Source organism: Lepidochelys kempii, chromosome 13 (genome assembly GCF_965140265.1).
Source record: "Lepidochelys kempii isolate rLepKem1 chromosome 13, rLepKem1.hap2, whole genome shotgun sequence".
In the NCBI taxonomy this organism is placed as follows: domain Eukaryota; kingdom Metazoa; phylum Chordata; order Testudines; family Cheloniidae; genus Lepidochelys; species Lepidochelys kempii.
The window spans coordinates 12,180,212-12,195,993 of NC_133268.1; the positions used below are offsets into that span (position 1 = coordinate 12,180,212).

The following is a 15,782-nucleotide window of genomic DNA, read 5'->3' on the forward strand; positions in this document are numbered from 1 at the left end:
ATAACCTATGGGACTCTGTTACAGGCCTCCACCTGAGAGCATGGCTCTGCAGCTCAAGGCATAGCAATACAGGCTTCCAGCTCTGAAGGCTCCCATTCCCTCCTGAATGGAAACTGTGATATACATGGAGGCTTATCTAGGATTCAAAGTGCTGCTGTGGGCCTCAGTCTTGAGATGAGCTTCCCCCACTGCCCACAGTAAATATGTAACTCACTGGTCAGTGCGTGTAATGCACCCCCCTCTGTGCCCAAGCCGCAATGAGCACATGAGTCTGTTTTAGCCTCCAGCTACTGAGCCTGGCTGGTTAGCTCAAGCTGTAGAGTTTTATGCTCTCAGCTGCAGAGGTCCGCAACTCAGTTTCAGGTGTGTGAGCCAAGATAGCGGTCATCACACTAGGCACTGTCCACATACCGTCACATGGCCCTTCCCTTGAAGACTTTACGCTGAGATTGTTCTGGTTGAAAGGTGCTACCCCAAGGTAGGATCATTATCATATATTTGTTAGGATGTTTTCATAAAGCGCATCCCACCCAAAGACAAGATTGATTTTAAAATAGAATTGCAACAAAAGATAGCTCCAGTCCCGTCTAATCCTATGGTTCTGTGACTCTATGGCTTGCTTTTTGCCAGTTTTTGTTTGTATATTTTCAGGGGTTGTGTTTGGTTTTGTTTTTTTAAGGCACACCACGACATTTTTCTTCACTTCAATAGGTATTTATTATAGATGTAGGAGGTCATGCTACCTATTTTAAGTACCATAAAAACTGATATTTAATTTAAGTGGGTTTGTTTAATTTTAAATTGTCTAATATATTCTGTATTTAACTGAACCTGCTATGTTTAATGGGGGGAGAGAGGGGAGAGAGGGGAAAAAATGTTTCCAGTTTATCCCATCTCTTGTTCAAAGGGTACAATACAACAGAGAGTTTTCACCAAGCAAATGAGTGCTCCAGCCAGTTTCTGTTGTGTGCTGGAACAATTTAAAAGGTTTTGAAATGACCTTACTATTGTAAAATATGTATCGCCTTTGCCTCACAAACTTCTAATATAGCACTTTGTACTCCAAAGTTTGCAGTGCATTGGCTGACAGAATTGTTTTGACTTTGCTTTGCAGCTTGAACAGTGATGTAACAGGTCATGTCACTCCATTAGTCATGATGTTGGAACCACTGGCCAAGATGGGATGTGGGAAGAAAGAACCCAAGGTTCTTCATCTGTCACTTCCCTTCACTACTAAACTCCATGCAGCAACCAATGCCTAAGCACAACTGGAATTTCCACCTCCCCTCCCCAGCACAAAGGTCTCCCATGAAGGACACAACATGCTTCCCCGAGGTGATATATAGGCTGGTTTGGTGTCCATACCCTGCTGTGTAGGATGCTAATGGATTAAACCCATGACTAGTGCATAGTAGCACATCACTTCCATGGTTCCTGAAACTCTATTGGTCAGATGATATAAAGGGCCAAATTCTGCTCTGTGACACTTGTGTCAATCAAAAATAATTCCATTAACTTCCCTGGAGTTACTCCAGATTTACACTGGTGTTACTGTAATTCTTTTCCTGAAAGCTGCAAACAGCTTCTCGTCGTCCCTGGAGGGAGAGGAGGGGAGAAAGTGGGGAGAAATACTGCTATAAAATCAGCCTCGGAAGGGCTTCAGAATACCAGGCTCCTTCCCAATAAGTGAGAGAACCCCATAATATATTTTAAGTCCTTGCACCATAAAATAAACTCCTACAAAGCAATGGAATCATAGGGCTTCTGTTTTGCTTTTTCTCTATCAGATCATTTGCTGAACTCAGCTTGCATGGAGAGCAGAGAGCTAGCCCGAGTCGTGGAGCCTACCAAGTCTGGGTGTTGTTTTCCCCTTCGTGGGCTTTTATGATTTGTAAAAAGAACAGCAGCCCAAACCTATTAATGCAAATATTTAACATCTCCCATCCAGTAACAAATGACTGGGAGAACCAACCGCCTGCCCACCCACCTGGTCACCATTAACAAAGCAGGCCAGGGGAGAAAATAAATAGCAACAACTCCATAGGCTTTGTAGTCAGTTTCATGAAGGAACAAATGCTGAGTCGAGAGAGCAAACAACACCTGCTCAGAAGGAACTAAAAGCAAAGCGGCTGGCTAAACAAAGAGAGCGAAGCATGGCGGGCAAAGATTGTTTGTGCAGCCATTAATCCTTGGGGCAGGTCATCTGGGAGAGGCAGGAGGGAGCTGGCACTCGTGTTTTTAAAAACCAGTGTGAATGCTGTACTCCTGAAAGGGGCCAGGCTGAGACCCCTGGAATCTAGTACAGGTACAGCAGAGATGCGCTTGTGATTAAGGCACTGGAGTGGGACTCGGGAGATGTGGGTTCACATACCATCTCTGTGTGATCTTGGCCAAGGTGTCTGACCTCTCCATGCCCCTGTTTGTAAACTAGGGATAACAATCCTTCCTTCAACTGCCTTGTCTATTTAGATCATAAGTTCTCTGGGACAGGGGCTGTCTCTCACTTTGTGCAGTGCCTAGAAGAGTGGAGCCCTGATCTTGGTTGGGGCCTCTCAATTATACAGAGTACAAATCATATAATAGCAGCATGGGCGGCAGCAGGCCAAGCTTCCTTCACTCTGCCCTGCCAATGGGCCTCAATCCTTGTGAGTGAGGTTACCATAGACCATGTAGAGGGTACCTTCTACAGTGTGGGAGGTATTTCATTCAGTCCCACCTTTATTCTCTGTAGATCACTGAGGAACAAAAACAGCCCTGTAAATTTATGGAAGAGGTGAATTCCTTCTTGGGTGACCAGATGTCCCGATTTTATAGGGACAGTCCCAATATTTGGGGCTTTTTCTTATATACGTGCCTATTACCCCCCACCCCCTGTCCCGATTTTTCACACTTGCTATCCTAATTCCTTCCATTGTAATAGGCACCCCTCCAGCCTGGCGCAGCAGAGAACTGCATCGTGTGTAGGAAAACAAACCTACTGCCCTGTATCATGATGCTGCTGCCTTTAACAGAACCTGGGGGCGAGATTCTCAGGGAATGTACACGGAGAAAGACGGGCAGAAGCATTCCCTGCAGAGAAAGAAGATGAGAGAGTGAGTGAGAGAGAGAGCACAGAAAAGCAGTGGAGCATTCAGGCTCTGTGGGTGTGGATGGCTTAGTGATTCCCTTCCTTCACTGCCATCTGCACACCCCCTTGAGAAGTTGGTGCATGGTGACATGAGGCTGACTCCCCTACAGTTGGCTGAACAATACGGTTCCCACAGTATCCTCAGCCCCAGCAGGCTTGGGGAGCCAGAGGGCAGGTCTGAGAACCATGTGGTTCATGTGGTGTTGCAAACCACTAAACCACAAGGTCATTAGACTGGCCCCAGAGAAGGTTCAAGCATGACTAGTTTTGGGGACACTGTAGACTATCCAGAGGACCTCACAGCTGTGGGTGCCAATGAGGAAACAAGAGTCATGCTCTTTGAACTAGAAAGTAAGGGAAATGGTAACATATTTTAGCTGTTCCAGCTAGAAATATATGCGCATGCCAACACACCCGTGGCCTGAGTTATCTGCTTTGGGTGGGTTAAGGGTTTTTTTTTTTTACTGACTCTTCAGAAAACAAAAGTCAGATTCACCAGGTGAAAATTATCCCACTCCTTAAAGACAGCCACTTCTCTGTGAAACTGAAGATTTGGAGTCAGACAGAATCACAGGAGAATTTCACTTTTTAAAAAAGGTATGTTTCTAGCTCTCATCTTAGCAGAGAAAAGCTTGACAATGTGACTCTTAAAAGCTCAAAAACCAGAAGGCAAATAAACAGCACCCAACACAGGAGCACTGGAACCAGGGTGCTGAGGGTGCAGCAGCAGCCCGTGGCTTGAGGTAATAATAGATACCAAATGCATGGCTTCCATCCTATACAGCGTTCACAGGTTTGTTCCTTGGTCTTCAGCTCCCCCACTACACAAATTGTTCCAGCACCCTGGCCCAGTGTTTATTATATTTAAAATCTTGTGCTTTTAGAATCAACCTCATGATTTTGGGGGGACCCAGCGTTATTTTTCAACGCTTGAAATGGGCAACGCTGATAAATACAGTCAGGATTGTCCTCGTAACTTTGGGTCTGTATTATAGGGAACACAATTGGATTTTTATTGGTACTACTACCAGGGAAGAATAAAGAAGCAAACCCCAGCAATTAATTACCAATATACCCAAGCCTCTCATCTCTTTCTTTGAGTAGGAACTCTTTCTACTACCTCTCTGTTTCTGTCTCTCTTTTAAATTCTTTACAATCAGAAAGAATCAGAAACCTCGCTTCTGTGAGTGGAATACCATATCATTATTGCAAAGCACGGAGTAACTTGGCACCTCTTCAAAGGAAGCTTTTATCAACTGCTTAGTGTTATGTGACAAACTGGGGAAGTAAGCCATTACTCTGATCCTTCCAGATCCTCCCAGCTCTACCTTGAGTCAGCTTGTAAGAGAGAATTCTTGCCAGTATGATCAAAATGTGCCAGTGTACCTCTTGTTTACAGTTGTACTGTGTGTTTTCCTGTACATGATGGTAACAGTGCACTCCCAGTTTATGCCAATAACGAAGTCCCATCTCAGATGGTGAGTGGCATATACCTGCCTTCTTAACCACTGACAATGAGAAAGGTGAACTCCAGCCTGTGAGGATAATCTCATTGGAGGCACTGATGTGCTTAAAGTTAAACATGTACCTATAAGGCCTGCTCCTAAGTCAATAAAAATACTCTCACTGACTTCAGTGGGCTTTGGATCAGGCCATTAAATTATACACCCGTCAGGGCAGGGACCATATTCTCGCTATGTGTATATCAGTGTGGCAGCAATGGGATGCCAATCGCAGTTAGGGGCGTCTAGCCACTGCTATAGTACAACTAATAAATAGTAATTAAGAGAGACTCAGGAAACTGAAAATTAGAACCAGGTGAAATTTGCATTCCGTTTTGTGCCATTGCAGTTCATCTGATCTTTCCCCATCCCCCATATTCTGAATATTAACAAAATTAATCATTTTGTATCTACAAGTTGTGAAAATGTGAGTTTTCACATATTCAGAGTGACTGGGATTTTTAGCTGAAATATAGGTGCCCTTCACTTCATTGTACTTGGGACTACCTGCATTTTTTGTTCCAAAACAGACCTAGTTTCATGGGCTATAATATCCATTTTTGCTTAATATAGAGAAATACACATACATATGTTGGTGAAGTTTCCTGTGCAAATGGGCCTGTTTTTAAGTTAATCGGGAAATGGGAAATCTTTGAATTTCAAGTATAGCAGCTTTACAATTTGTTGTTCATGGTTTGCATAGCACCAGCAAAATCTATAGAAGGAAGACGGTTTCTTTTCCCAACCATTTCCTGCCCCCTCCAGTACATTCTTCCTATGGGTTGTCATACCTGTAATTCCCTGCCCATTGAACCATGTATCCCCAGCTCCATGTACCTTTTCATCTTCTTTTTGCTGTTCCATTTTTTCCTGCTTTTTATTTGCACACGAGACGCTAAAAGTATCTAATTCAGTCATGGAGAAAATCAAAATTATGATGTCAACTGAGCTGACTCATTCTTTGCGCATGATTTGTCTGTTATCTCTGAAGTCATTCACAGTGCTGAAGGTAACAGTAGGCCACAGACAAGCAGCTTGACTCTGAGCCATGACACCAAATGAGATGCAGCATTGCAGATGATTATACACAATCATCTGTCTATATGAGCATTTACCAGGGGTGGCCAAACTTACGGACCCAGTGAGCTCTATATGACAATCTTCAGAAGTTCAAGAGCCGGGGGCGCATCTGCTGGGGCTCGGGGCTTCAGCTCTGCGGCGGAATGGTGGGGCTAGGGGTTTCTACTCTGTGGGGTCAGAGGTCTCGGGGCTTCTGCCCCTTGGGGCATGCCAGCCGGGCTCAGGGCTTCAGTCCTGCTCCTGCCCTGAGCCCCAGCAGGTGCTGCAGGGCTGAAGCCCTGAGACCCCCCCCTCCCTGCTGGGCAGAAGCTCCAAGCTCCACCACCCTGCCACAGGGCAGAAGCCCCGAGCCTCCCTAAACGGTCTGGTAGGTAGAGAATGGGAGGGGCATGGTGGGCTTCGAGAGCCACACTTTAACTGTAAAAGACCCACATGCGGCTCATGAGCCACCATTTGGCCACCCCTGGCCTATACTCATAAACAGCATGCGGCTGATATGTATAGTCACTGTGATACAGAGGAAATAGGGCTGTAAGACTATACATAGAAATAGGTTCTTCCAGGCCAGATCTTGGATACTATGTTGAGGCAGATTCTGGTTACATTCTTGTTTTGCTTTGCCCACCTTTTGTGTTGATGAAACTCTTTGACTAAAGCTAGGCCTAATCTAGATGGAAGCTTTCTGAGAGAAGAACTGGTTGCAGGTTTGTACACACCCTGGCTTCTGATGGCTTTGGCTTGGGCCAGATGAAAGCAGGGTCACAACAAAATGTGCATTGTGTGAAGAGGTCCCTATTGAGGGATAACTCTACCAGCGACGTCCCACTTGACTGAGACGTGTAGGCTTCTGAAGGCTGTTGCACAAGCTGTTCCCTTGCTTGTTCATTATGGAAGCCAGATAACTGAGGCACCCCCGACTGCTCCCAGCCAGAGCCATACATGCTGGGCTGGAACATCCACCTGTCTTGGTGCCTTAGCTTGATTGTTCGGGCTACGGCGGACAACAATTTTTAATCCTTCTTTTCACACTGCTACGTAGAGCTGGAGGGTGGAACATATGGTCTGTGCTCCCCTCCCAGGACTCGCAAACTGTTCTGTCCTTGCAGCTGCTCAGGGTTACTGTCCTATGCCTCCATGTCAGAGAGGTATGTGGGGATGATAGCTATATTATGGTACAAAGGGGAGGGCCACATGGTGCCTGTCCCTCAAGTGGGAATGCAGAGGGGAGGGGACAAAAATCCTTGCACCCCGCAGAAGAGCCACAGACAGTTATAATCTGAGAGCTCACAAACTCTTCTGCGCATTGCCCCAGTGGGTGTGGCAAGGAGCCACTGTCCGCCCCGGACACCAGCCTCTCTCAAGCACAGCCTCTCCCTGAGTTCCCTTAGGGCAATGCAGCTCCACACCAGGCCCTAGGGGTGTGGCTAACCTAGCCCATAATAGGCTGTAAACTCCTCTGGGCAGAGACTGGGGAGCAGCCCATCTATTCCCAGCACAGTGTGTGAGGTGCAGTAGGCAGATCTTTGGTCCACCAGGCACAGCTCAGCTGCAATTGACAATTGAGCCCAGGGTCTCACATGTCTGAACAATGCTTGGTGGGAGCAATAAGGTCCCTTTGTACCTTTTGCAGCTGCTTATCATCATAACATTCTTTCCTGACACACTCAATGTCTTCCTGTTCCATTAACTCTCCATCGCATTGCCTGTTGATCGTCCCACAGTCCCTCCTTTCTCAGGGTCTGATCCTGCCCCTACTGAAATCAACAGGAGGTGTGCTTCAGTGGGAGCAGGACCCCATTCTCTCTCCTTCTTTCCTTCCACCCGACTTCCCCCCATCTCGTACAATAGCCGCCACTCTAATGCTGGACACCATCTGGTGAGTTTCAGTTTGTCTCATCTCACCAACTGTCGCTCCTCTTGATCCTGGGCGTAATGCACTAACATTTTACATCAAAGGCCCCTAAAATATTAGCTTTTGTAGACTAGCTGGGCTGTAGGAAAGGAGCCAAACAGTTGGCACTTTGTAAGCAACGAGCATTAACAAAAGCATTTGAGTGAGTTTAGTGCCTCATTAAAGTAATACTAAAGAACTTTCTGCTTCCAGAAGCATGAACTTTTAAATAATATTTCCTCCTCCTAATTTTATGTAAGGGTTAATCTTTCCAATGAGGCAATATTAAGTTTTCTGGGCAATTTCATTGTGTGTAGGACCAATTTTGCAGTGGAGTTACTCTGGAATACACTGGTGTTACTGAGAATAGAATGTGGCTTACAGATTGCAATACAATAATACAAATGGTGCAGAAAATCTATACAACCATATATCATTATAACTGCAATGTGTTCAGTGCACTGTTTTCTAAACAGTGGGCCAGATTCTGATCTCACAACAAAGTAAAACTGGCATCTTCAATAATGTCTATTGTTAACTTCAGAACAGTCAGTCCTGATTTACACAGATTTAAATGAGAGCAAGATCAGATCCAACTTTTTTAGATCCACTACCTGTATATTTATGATGGGTTGATCCCCAACTCTGGACCCAAGTGTCCTTAAATCTGGAGTGTTCAAACTTCAGCTCTTAATCCAGTTACCTCCAGCTAGCATGTGGCCCCAGCCAGAGCCTATCCAGCATCAACTAGTGCAGCATCTAGGATGTTCTAACTGGGGCCAGGGCTACCATAGATCTGACCCCAGGATCAGCAAGCTTCAGCCAGCTCCATTCATTGCAGTTCCCTTTTCAGCTGTGCCGGAAGCAGGTGCAGGTGGGAATCTGGGCTTGTAGTTTAATTGTAAAGCTAGGCTGAAATGAAAGAAACTAAATTCATGTTTCGTTGCTGGTTAGGCTCATCACCTATAAGTTCAGGCAGGAAGAATTCCCATGTTCCTTTTTGTGCTTGATCCAAAACCCATTTCACTCAATGGACTCTCATTGACATCAGTCGTCTTAGGATCATGTGGCATGGAGAGTATTTAAGCCTCCTCCTGGTGCATTTTGGGTTGGTTTAGGTGCTGTTTATGGATAGGTTTTTGCCTTCCTTTCAAAAATAAGGCCGGGGCAATGCTGGGGGCAGGAGACCTGATCCCAGGGACCTCTGCTTTAATTTGGTACTTCAGTTCAACAGGAACTTTATAATCAGCTAGGACCAATCGTGCAAGGTGCAGAGGACGCTCAATGTGAGAGTACTCAGCAGCTCACGGGACTGGCTCTTAAATACAGATTAATCTGCAGCTACACAACAGTTAGATGTAACCCTTTAAACAGTCATCAGTTAAATTGCTCAATTTCTATTTAAAAAATGTCTTGACTCTGTTCCTGGGCAAATATGCAGCGTGGTTCCTCGTTGTCACCAGTATTACCTTTGTCTATCGAGTGTAAATGTCAAACGCATAACAGACAAGGCCCACAAAGAGAAAATCTCTTTATAGCAATGACTTATGGTTAGGCAAGCAAGCTGGGGCATGTCCGTGAAGAGTGGGCTAGTGCTCTGTGTGTATCTGTTAATGCAGGGGAAATAAATGTGCCTGTCTGTTTAGAAAGAGCCAGAGTGTACTTAAAAACAAATAAATAAAAGGAGCCAAACTTGACTGCAACATTCAGGAATGACATATTCTTGGCATGGAAACACAAAGCAACTGCCACCCAGGTTTGGCTCTGACCTGCTTCACTCCCATGTCATTTTACACTGGGGTAGCTGATGGAGCTACCCTGATTCACACCCGTGTAGGTCCTGATCTTGCAAACCTTTATGCACATGCTTCACTGTACTACCAGGAGAAGTCCCATTGCTGTCACAGTAGCAAAGCAAGGCATGTATGTTTGCAGGGCTGAGACCTAAATGAGAGGCAAATGGGGCCCCTGGTGCTCACAATGAAGGAAACATTGCACTTGCTGGAGACAGTTCCTCAATGGAGCTGGACAAAATTTTTCAAAGGAAATATGTTTCATCAAAAAAGGCCTTTATTTAAAATCAGCATTTTTACATTTTTTTCAACAAAGCTGGAAAATGAAAACATTTACGGGTGGGGTTTTTTTGGAAGGGTATTTATCATTTTTTCCTCTCCCTGACCTTTCTCTCCTCCCTCCCACCTCTTTTTCAGTGGCAAAATGGAAAAGGGCATCAAAAGGAAAACTGAAACATCAAAAACTGGTGGGACGGGAGAATTGCAACTGAAAATTATCTATTTACAATTTCCTGACAAAATTTGAATAAATAAAAATTTGATACTTTTTGTAATTTGTGGAACAAAATTGACTTCGAAAGTTTTCACGGACAACGTTCTCCATTCTTGACCAGTTCTGTTTCTCATTCACTTCACTAAAATGGCTGGATGTAGACATCAGAACACCAGGACGTTACCTGGTTCAGCTGGGGGATAAGACACTTGAGTCTGAACCCAGCTGCCCTATTTGCTAGTGGATTCTCCTGCTGCCCTTTCCCGGTGCTTGAAAGATAGTCACCACCCTTTGTGCGAAAACAATCAGCCCAAAGGTTCCGTTTCCTCTGCAGAGAGCTCCTCTTCCTAGGAGAAGTCAAGGACGTGTAGGAGAACCTGGAGCTTGCCTGTGTGCCCCTCAGTGCTGGCTAGCCTCAGTTTTGTGCAGAGCTAATGCTGTTTTCTATGTGAGCCCCATCCTTCCCCACTGGTGCTGGTTTGTACTTGAGTCTGGCTTTGAATTTTGAAAGGGGGACAATTTAACCCCCAGACTTTGAGTGAAACTTCAGCTGTGAAAGGTTCCTATGCAGCCCATGCAGACCTTGCTCAGCTCTCCTTGTCTTTCAGTATGATTTCCAGAAGGTAAACATTTTAGCATGAAAAGGCTCCGAACCGGAACCCCAAACCCAGCACTATCACCCCTCCCAAACTTCTGGTTCAAAGCCTGAATGGGAATTTTGCAGCTGGCCTTCACCTCTGTCCCAGGGCAGAACAAAATGCCCCAGGACTTTGGGAAAAAAGAAAAGGAGTACTAGTGGCACCTTAGAGACTAACCAATTTATCTGAGCATAAGCTCACTTCATCGGATGAGGCTTATAGTACAGCTCTGGATCTGAATTGTGCAGCTCAGTCTAACTCAAGGACAAACGAGCCCATGTAATGAGAGCAAGTAAACTTCCCCAGGCTGTGGTCGTAGGGTGACCTCAGATGCTGCCATTACCAAAAACAAAACAAAACAAAAACAAAAAACACCAAGAAAAACCCCTGTGACTTGCCTGGGTGCAGTTCTGTTTCAACCCTCCAAGCTTTAGGAAACAGCAGGGGGACATCCTTAGCGTAAGTCTGCAGCTGCTTTGGGCTCCATCTGATTCAGACAGTTGCTGCAACAAGTCAAAAATAAGACAAAAGCACAACACTGAGGCCATTATGACAACAGAAGCTCCCCAGGGCAGAGCAGTGAAACAAGCTTCTAAATATAGGGGGAAACAAGTTTTTTTCAGTTAAAGGAAGTGGTATCTATTATTAAAACATTGGACTTACTTCAGACCCTTCTTAAACCAATCCCATCAGGCAAGGGGGCATCCTAAAAAGAGCTGAGCTGCTAGATGCAGATAGCAGCAGCAAAGCCAGTTTGCCTTTTCAGATTGTGGACTGGATAGAAATCAGGTGTTAATGGCAGAATCCTGTTTGATTAGAGATGGGCCGGGTCTGGATCTGGATCTAAACATCCCCAGAGCTGGGCTGTGTTTGGATCTGGCATTTTGGACCATGTCTAGTGTCAATGCTATGTACAAAGGTCCTGATTTTCCAAAGGCTGGGGCCAGGCACAAAAATGTGAGAGCGAGCAAGGTAAAATGAGAGCAGATATTGAGCGAGGAGAGTTTCTGCGGTGGAGTCTGATCTCACACCACTGTAATCCAGGAGTAATTTCACTATCATCAGTGGGATTACATTGGTGTAAAACCAGCACTAGAGGAGAATCAGGCTCCTGGGCATGGATCCTGGCCCATGCTAGGGCCACTTTGCACCACTTTCTGCAAAAGATCCTTGCCCAGGCTCTAAACATGCAGCTGAGTATTCCCCTAGTGTGTGGGAAATGGCTGGCTGGCATACAGCCAGCTCTGTGACCCCCACTCTGGCAAAGGAAGTCTGACAGAGTAGGAGACGGCAATCCCCAGCCAACATAATGACCCCTCCCTCCAAGGCTATTATGTTCTCCTGAGCTCTGGAGCAGCTGAGGATTGGGGCTTCTAGGTCCAAATGATATAGACCGTGAAGCCTCTGTAAAGAAGTCACAGATATACCACAGTGGGGGCTCTTGTATTTGCCCACCCAGGGATCAAAACTGTGCTCTCTCCGACGGATTTTAAACATGGTTGCTGCTATCAGGGCTGTCTTGCTGTTGCCCTGTCTATAGGGATTGTTTACTCTGAGTACTATGTAAGCCAGACGGTGAGGCAGTCTCTACCCCTCCTTAGGCTTTATACCACGGTTATAAGGTGGTTTTTGGGGAAAAAACAAAAACAGAAAATTCTCCGTAGCGAGTCCTAGAACCCAGCTGTCAACACTTGGAGCTAATAGAATGGCAGCTGTGGAGCGATGGCTGGAATGCTGGTACCATATGAAGCTAACCTATCTACACTGTTTGTGTTAATCCCTAGCTACAAGGGGTCTATCTCTGAAGATGATTAGAAGCCATCGATTAGAAGCCACGGTGACTAATGCTGGGATTTTCAGTGGGAATTGGGCACCTAACAGCCCTAGGCTACTTTGGAACTCTCAGTCAAACTAAAAGCACCCATGGCTGCGGTGTATTGGTTATACTAACACCCCTGAATGACACTGAACCAGCAGTACAATGGTGGGAAAGAGGAATGAAACTAGTGTACACCTAGGGCGACATTTTCAAAAGTGCCTGCCTGACTTAGGTGCCTCACTCTCATTGAAAGTCAATGGGATTTAGATTCCTAACTTACTTTTGAAAATGGAACTTAGGCTCCTAAATCACGCAGGTGCTTTTGAAAATTTTACACCCCCCCCACCTAATTTGTTGTGCTAAAGCGCCCCGGGTAATGGCTATTTATTTCCATTTCCTTCTTGATCTTGTTCTTTGAAACAGGAGCAAAATCCAGAAGAGTTAACAAATTTTGCAGTCTCCTTCCCATTGCACATCCCCTGGTGAATAAAACTAACCTCTGCTTCAAATCTTGGGAAGGTGTAAGAGGGGAGGTACATGCTATAGAAAATATAGATGACTGAAAAGAACATTGGCTCCAGTACTGGAACCTGCGGGGCTGTTTAAAAGAGAGTATTTCAATAAACCACAAAAATGAAGAAGTGACAAGGGGAAACGATGCATGACTTACAAACGGAAAACAATGGAGCGCTTACCGGAGAGACCTTCCTGCAGTTCGTTAACATTTATGTTTGTTATTTATAGATGTAGCTATCAGATGCGGTTCTCAAACTGTGGGTCGGGACACCAGAGTGGGTCGCAACCTTGTTTTAATGGCGTCACCAGGACTGGCGTTAGACTAGCTGGGGCTCAGGGCTGAAGCCCAAACCCCACTACCCAGACCCAAGGGCTTCAGCCCTGGGTGGTGGGGCTCAGGTTACAGGCCCCCCCACCTGGGGCTGAAGCCCTTGGGCTTTGCCACCCACACCCCACTGCGTGGTGAGGCGGGGCTTGGGCAGGCTCAGGTTTCGGTCCCCCCTCCTGGGGTCGTGTAGTAATTGTTGTTGTCAGAAGGGGGTCGCGGTGCGATGAAGTTTAAGAACCCCGGTAAGCTGCAGAGCCACAATTCTGTGGGTTGACTCTGCACTGGAGGATAGCATGTCTGTTCCTGCCTCTGCATTGCCTGCAGAGCTTGCCCCAGGAAGAGCTCTGGTGTGCTCAGAGCAGCTCCAAGGTGGCCTCCAAAGTTCTGCAGATGCCAGTGCAGAGCTGGCTGAAGGATGACAGTTCTGTTTTGCAGCAACTTTCAAGGTTTTGAGAGTTGTTTTCCTTCCACTCCAGAACAAAAACGAACCTTTGGAACATTTTTATGCATACAGAATTGTGTCAGAATGTCTGTTTTTGGGTCGAAACCTGAGCTTTTTGATTCAGGAAGTGTGTGTGCTGGAGCCTAGGAGACCTAGGTTCAAGTCCTTGCTGTGTGATTTGGGATGAAAAGTTTGGCTCCAAATCAGGTGGAGCAGGGACTTGAATGTGGGTCTCCCACATCCCAGGCTAGCGCCCTAGCCACCAGGCTCCAGAGAGTGAAAGTTTTGCTCAAAAAAATGCAGACGAAAATGTCATAAAAAGCAGTACCTCTCCATGAAACAGCATCAAAAATGGTCCAGCCAGCTCTATTCCAGTATTTAAACCAGTGCCATGGTTGAAAATAGCGGGTTTCTAGGTTGTGTGAGAAACTCAGCATTGCCCCACAGCTCAAAAATTCAGAGGTTCAATTCTACTTCTGGTCTTGGACCTGGCTCTTACAGTGCTGACACGGCTGTGCAGTTGTAAAGTAGGAAGAAATCTGAGGTGATGTGTTACACAATTCTGTTCTGCCTTTCCAGGCAAATCCTAGAGCACAGCTCAAAAAGAGCAGCTGATATCTTGAATGTCTTGGCCCACATTCCCAACGGAACACTTTAAAATACCCAAGGCTGCATATGACTGCTTAGCTCTTGCTTGATTTGTCTTCATGATGTCAGCATTACTGGAATTTAACCCTTAATTTTATAGGGTGCTTTGTGTTTTAAAAATGCTGTAAAAAAATCAAGTTCTGTACATTTTAACCCTTATTCAAAGCATATATTTAGACTGCAAATTGTTTGGGACACGGGACATCTTCCTATTCTACAGGCTAGCTTCTGACTCACGTTATGTGCCCACACAAGGAATTAAGATGGAATAAGAAACTAGAACTGTGTGGAGCGTGGAAGTTTTTTTTTTTCAGGAAAGATTTTGAAATTTGGCTTTATGAATGAAAACCGAAATTTTTGAAATTCTCTCCAAAGGATATTTGTTTCTAAAAAATGGCTTCAGGTCAGTTTAGACTTTTCTAATGTAATATATTAATAAGATATTATACAAAATAAAGACAAAAAATCATTTCCAAGTGAAATATCAAAATATTTCCTTCCAAAAATATCAGCACAGGACATTTCAACATTGTCAGATTTTTTTTTTTTCTGTTTTTCTTCAGTAAAGAAATCCTGGTAAAATTGACCTGATTTCACAAAGCATTTTGACTTCAACAGCACTGTGTATTCCCAAGCAATATGGTTCCATCAAAATTTCTCTGACCAGCTGTATAAGAAATGCTTTCATACCTCTGCACAGCCTACAGGAAAAAGAGGGACAGGGAATGTGCAGAAATTTGGCTCCACCCTCCAATGGCTGACCAGAGTAGCTGAGCCAATGTGGTACTCCCTGCAGTGAGGGCAAAAGTGCACTGTGCTGAAAAATCTGGGACTTGCTATTTAAGCAGATGCTATTTAGAAATTCCAGATGACTGGATGTGAAATCTACACATTTTAGTTTTGTTTTAAGTAACAGAAGCAAAATGTTTTTTCCTTTCTACTGGGAAAAAATGTATATACACTCAAAGTAATAAAGGTGTTTAGCTGGCTTGAGGAAAAGCAACAGTCCTCTCTGTAAAACTTCTAGGGGCTTGATTAGCTTTATTATTTGTATTGTGGTTTCACCTAGGAGCACCAGTTGTAGACCAGGATGCCACTGTGCTAGGAACCACAGTAAAAATAGCCTTGGATTTATAGATGCATTAAGATATTAGGATATTTTCTGTCTTATCTATCCCTTTCCTAATCAGAGCTAGCACAGGTATGTCTACCTGAGCTGGAATTACATCTTCTAGCTACAGTGTAGACATACCCACAGAACAAAACAAAAGCTTTCACCCTCTTCTGCTACCATCAGTTAACAATAGAACTAGTCTATATTTTTTAAATAACCTTTTGCATCAACATGAGGGGTTTAAATAATAAAGAATTCACCAGTTTTTCCTTCACAAAATATTCGCAACAATTTTTATCAGAAATGAAACAGTTGTTACAATTTTTAGTTCATCCCAAACTGGATTTTTTCATAAATGAACATTTTAATATATTTTTTAATAAAAATTTAG

At 44.7% G+C, this 15,782-nt stretch overlaps 1 protein-coding gene across 3 annotated transcripts in view; it reads right to left on the bottom strand.

Moving 5' to 3' along the window:
• RBM38 (RNA binding motif protein 38) overlaps positions 1–15,782 on the bottom strand; it is a 115,803-nt gene that overhangs the window by 48,122 nt on the left and 51,899 nt on the right. For 2 of the 3 annotated variants that reach the window (XR_012154666.1, XR_012154665.1), the window contains exon 4: positions 10,923–11,027. The exons of the other annotated variant lie outside the window; for it this stretch is intronic. The gene's annotated coding sequence lies outside the window, so the exon portion shown is untranslated. The remainder of the gene's footprint in view (positions 1–10,922; positions 11,028–15,782) is intronic. 3 annotated transcript variants of the gene reach the window in all.